Source organism: Talpa occidentalis, unplaced genomic scaffold, assembly GCF_014898055.3.
Source record: "Talpa occidentalis isolate TD23 unplaced genomic scaffold, MPIMG_talOcc4v2.1 talOcc4.2, whole genome shotgun sequence".
NCBI lineage: Eukaryota > Metazoa > Chordata > Mammalia > Eulipotyphla > Talpidae > Talpa > Talpa occidentalis.
The window spans coordinates 12,753,148-12,759,147 of record NW_023602073.1 but is presented as its reverse complement, the minus strand read 5'-3'; positions in this window follow the sequence as shown (position 1 = coordinate 12,759,147).

Genomic DNA, 6,000 nt, shown 5'->3' with positions numbered 1-6,000 from the left:
TTGGGGAGGGGGGGAGTTGTAATTCACATCTTTGCCTTTTTCTCGAAGATAACTGCTATTTTCACCACAGAGAGGGAAAAAAAAGGTTTTACTGTACATTTCTATAATGGAGTTAAAAGTTTCAGCAGTCTGTCTGAATTGAAGGGTCTGATTAGATTCTACTTTAATGTAAGATCTTGACTCCAAGGTACTTAGCTACTAAAAGAGAGGGCTTTAAAAGAGGAAGCTATAAAATGTTTAAATATAAGCATCTTAAGTATGTAAGTAGGAAGTGAAGATACATCGCACCATATAAGCTGGGAATTTTCTAATCACTCTGAACACTACTATTGTGCTTGTGGCCATTCAGATATAACCTGTTCTCATAACGGAAATGCTGATAAAAGAAGGTGAACTCTAAGAGCAAAGATCCTTTGGAGATATCCAAAATTAAGAGAGAAGCGAGCTGTTCTAATATCATGAGTGATGCCAAGAGATTCCTGATTTCTTTCTCCTGTGCCGTTGAAGGGGTGAGAGCCCCACATTTTATTGTGGCTAAGAGCTATAGAAGGTCATTTTCTTTTGCAGTGTTTTACAAACTAGCCAAATAGAAACTTTTAATGAATTTATCATTGTTAAGTAATATTTATCAGTATATTATTCTGCTACCCATGTGAAATGTTAGGACAAATCTTCTTGAAATGTATCTGCATATTAAACTTGAATTATGCAATGATTCTATGACTGTATGACCTGAAATCCTAATTCTTGTAGACCCCTTTTGAATTAAGACTTTGTTGAGGAAGGTAAAATCTGTGACGCCTCTGTTTACCTCAGTCACTTGAAACCACTTAGTTAAAACAGCTGCCTGTTGATGACAGCCTTAAGCTCCAGGGAAAAAGAAGTTCCTCAGACATGACCTCTGAAATCTGGAATTCTCTTCTACCCCCAGATTAATTTTATTATTGAAAGGCCTTCATGAACTGTTCAACTCAGCAATTTTTTAACTCACCAATATTGTTCTTTCGCATTCTCCCATTTTGAAACGGTTCATGCCTTTCATTGTGTTTTGGGTAGGGCCAAAAAAGGAAAAGTTTTGTGAGAGAACACAGCCTCTATGCTGATGTCCTTTAAAAAAAAAATATGGGGCCTCCCTTGGTGGCACAGTGGTTGAGCGTTGGGCTGCAAAGCTGCCCACTGCCTCTGCAGTGCCGGTTCGATCCCTGGCCACTGGCAAGGGTCCCACATGGCACACAGACCTCTCCTGCCACGCCTGCTGCTCCCCTCAGCAGTGTACTTCGTCAGTCTGCCTGTTCTGCTCCCGGCTCTGGCTCTGGTGAATTCTCTCACCCTCCCACGCTTCTGACCGTACCCAGTGCTTGTATAAATAAATCAATCAATTTTTTAAAAAATAAAATAAAGATGTATTTATGCACGCAAGAACTGGGGTACAGGCCAAAAGTGCAAGGGGTTGAGAAGGTTCACAGAGACAGAGTGGGGAGCAGAACAGGCAGACCAACTGAAATAATCTGCTGTGGGGAGCTGTGGGCGAGTCAGAAGAGGTCTGCTGTGCCATGTGGGTAGCTGCCTGGCATGGATTGAACTTATGCTGCTGTGGCTGCAAATAGCTTCATAGTGCTGCATCTTAACCCCTTGAGCCACCAGGAAGGCCCTATGCTGATGTCCTTTATTAGATTAATTTTGTTCTTTTGTCAGTGCTAAGGGATGTTTTGGAATGAATGAAACATTGAAGAGTTTGTATTTTGCAGATAACTTTTTTCTTCAAATAATGTTTTCAGGGAACTTAAGGGAGACACTCTGCTAGCATCTGGACATGTTTATTATGTGACTACTGTATACTCAGCACTCAACCGAAAATAAAGTGTATGTATATCAAACAATATAGGTAGCTATATTGACACATTAAAAATGTTTCTGGATACCTAGTTTTCTAAGAGAAAAAGGAAGTGAAAATTTTAAAACTTTCTGGAAGCATTGAGGCAGGCTGGTGTGATATTTTCCAAAAAATAAGTGAACTAAACTCAGACAAATGGGCCATACATTTTTTTAAACAAAATTTCAAGACTATTCCCCAACTCACTATTCCCAGCTGCCTGTTCCCTTTATTATTAATGTTACCATAGTACATTTACTGCAACTAATGAGCCCAAGTATTATTATAAATAAAGTCCATAATTTGATTTGATCGCTTGATTATCATCAGTTTTTTTTCACTCAGTTATCTTTTTCTATTCCAGAGTCCCATCCAGGATACCACATTACTTTTAGTTAGCATGTTTCTTGGGCTCCTCTTGACAGTAAACTTTTGTCAGACTTACCTTATTTTTGAAGGTCTTTTAGATATTTTATAAAATGTCCTTCAATTATTTTTTCCTTATGTTTTCCTCATACTTAGACAGCAGGGGTGGGCTTGGAGGAGTAATACCTATCCCAGAGGAAAGCTATACTTATAGTAGATCTTCTAAACATGTTATCTGCATGGCTTATCACTGTTGATATTAATCTGGATCGTTTGGCTGACATAGTGTTTGTCAGCTCTCCCCACTATAAAGTCCCTTCTTTCCGTGAGGTAGTCCTTAGAAGGGAGTCATTATATGCAGTGCACACTAAGGAGTGGGTTCATGTGCCAAAAATTAGAGAGGAAAATTTACCAAAAGTACTCAGACCTTTTCTATATGGGCAATTTGCTGTACTCCATTTATTTATTCAATCAATTATTTATATTGTTCATGGATTCATGAATATTTGCTGTATATTTGGGTTATAATTCAATACATATTATTTATTTTGTTACTCAAATTGTTCCAGCTTTAGTAGTTGAGAAATATTTCAGTTGATGTCTATATCCCTGGACATTCATCCATTATTGTGATTTTAAAAAAAAATTTTTCTTTAATTTCTTATATTACATCAGTTGCCAGGCTCATCTTATCTATTCTCTGTCCCAATGCTAGATTTTTTCCCAAGAAGTCCTCATACCTTTTATTGATTCATTCTTCATACTCAAAAGTTTCTATGTGTTTCAACAAATGTATGTTTTTATCAACCACTATAGTATCATACAGAATTGTTTCAATGTCCTAAAAATCCTTTGTGTTTTACCTCCCTCAAACTGTTGCAAACATTGATATGCTTTTCCTCTCTATAGTTCCATTTTGGAATCCTAAAATATGTAGCATTTTAAAGCTAATGTTGTTTTCTTATCAATACATATTAAAGAGTCACTACTATGTTTTTACATAATTTCATAGCTTATTCCTTTTTATTGTTGAGTAGTATTCCTTGTGTGGATGTGCCATCCTTAGTTTACCAATTCAAGTATTGAAAGGCATCTTGGTTGCTTACAGTTTTTGACAACTATGAATATGCTGCAAAAAAAAAAGATGACATGCAGGTTTAAGTTTTTTCTGTGGACACAATTTTTCAAAATATTTGAAATAAATATCAAGAAAAATGGTTCCTGGATTGTATGGTCGGGCTAGGTTGAGCTTTATAAGAAACTGAACCTGTTCTTCAAAGTAGCTATACCATTTGAATTTCTAGCAAGTATAGATAAATGAGAGTACCTGTTCTTCCTCATTTTTATCAGATTGGTATAATCAAATTTTTCCCTTTGTTTTTAATCACTCCACTAGATAAGTAGTTGTTATTACGGTAACAAAGTCTTTGTTGTTTTAATTTGAATTTTCCTGATGACAAAAAAAAAATCACATTGATCATCATTTCATGCTTATTTGCATCTATACCAACATCTATTGTGAGGTGTGTGATTGTGAGGTTTCTGTTCAGATCATTTGCCCATTTTATTGATTGAATGTGAAGACATAGAGTTTTAGTGTAAATTTGAACTTACACTGTTAATAGAAATTTAAAAAATAGATTATTTGGGGTTATTACATACAGTCATGACATCTACAGAAGAAGACAATTTTATTCCTTCTTTTTCCCTTATAGTACTATGATTTCAAGTATGAAGATGTATAGTAGAGATGACAGGACATCCTTGCCTTTTTCCTAATTTCAGTAGAAAAGTGTTCAGACTCTGATAATTAAATATTCCTTTAGCTGTAGTTTTGTTGAATATACCCTTATCAGATTGATTTTTAAAAAAGAGTTTTATTATGAATCCCTGCTTGATTTTGTCAAATAGTTTTTCTAACTATATTAACATGATCATATTTCTTTTTTAAAAGATTTAATTATTTATACAAGAACTGGGGTACAAGCCAGAGGCACGGGAGGGTGAGAAAATTCACCAGAGACAGAGCAGGGAGCAGAACAGACAGAAGGACTGAAATACACTGCTGAGGGGGAGCAGTGGGTGAGACAGGAGAGGTCTGCCGCGCCATGTGGGACTCTCTGGCTGGCCAGGAATTGAACCGGCACTGTAGAGGCTGCGGACAGATTCACAGCGCTGCGCTCAACCCACTGGGCCAGCGGGGAGGCCCTGTGATCATATTTCTTTTCATCATTGGTCTATTAGTATGATGAATTATGTAGATTATTTTTTTAAAGATTTATTTATGCATACAAGAACTGGGGTACAGGCCAAGAGGTGTAGGGGTGAGAGGATTCACCAGAGACAGAGTGGGGAGCAGAACAGGCAGACTGACTGAAATACACTGCTGAGGGGAGCAGCGGGCGAGTCAGGAGAGGTCTGCTGCACCATGTGGGCTGCTCCCCGGCCAGCTGGTGGATTGAATTTGTGCTGCAGAGGCTGTGGACTGCTTCATAGGTTGCGTCTTAACCCCATGAGTCACCAGCGAGGCCCCTGTAGATTAAATTTTCAATGTTGAACCAGCTTTGCTTTCCTGGAATGAACAGCACTTGGTCATGGGTTACATTGGCTCATATTTTGCTGAAATAATAGCACATATTTTGCTAAGAATTTTTGTCTGAATCTTAATTAGGAATTGGCCTTCTAGGCTTTTATTTCCTTTTAATAACATCACTTGATTTTTGTATCAGGACAATGCCGTCTCACAAAATGAATTTGAAAGGACTCGCTTCAATTTTATAGGAAAATAATGTATAGAATTAATTTTGTAAATGTTCTATAAAATTTACCAATCAAACCATCTGGGCTGGTTTACTTTTTGGTATATTTTTCATTGTTATTTCCACATATATATATGTATATGTATATCTATATCTATATCTATATATCTATATATATATATATATATAAACTACTTAGATGATCTATTTCTGGTTGAGTGATTTTTAGTAGCTTATGTCATCAAGTGATCAGTCTATTTCATCTAAGTTATCAAATGTGTGAATATCAAATTTTTTGTAGTATCACATTACTGTCTTACTGTCCCTCGGTTCAGGGTGATTACCCCTCATTAATGTCTGATATGATACAATCTTCTTTTCTCCTTTTCTTGGTTCACGTAGTTTACCATTGTTACTCCCCCCTCCACAAAGAGTCAACATTTGGAGTCATTGATATTCCTTTCTTTTTTTGGGATTCATTGATTTTCCCTAGTCAGTTTCCATTTTTAATCTCACTGATTTCTGTTCTAAATTTTCTGTTCTGTTTTCTTTCGTTTTGATTTACTCTCTTTTTCTAGTTTCCTGGGGTGAACACTGAGATTATGAGTTGATTTCTTCTTTTCTAATTCATATTATTATTAAATAATAATTTATCTACAATCCCAAAATACTGAGTTTATTGTTTTAGTTTCATTTAGATCAGAATACTTTCATCATTCCTTTGAGAGTTTCTCTTTTCCTTGTGTGTTCAAAAGTATGTTGTTTAATTTTAAATATATGGAACTATTCCAACTATTTTCCTTTCTTAATATCTGGCTTAATTCTGTTGTCATCTGAAAAACACATTCTCCATAATATTGTTTTAAATTTTTAAGATGCATTTTATGGACCAGACTGTAGTCTATCTTGGTGAATATTTCATGTAAGCTTAAGAAAAATGTATTCTGTTGATGGTGAATAGAATATTTCATAAATGTCAATTAGATCAAATTGATTGATAGT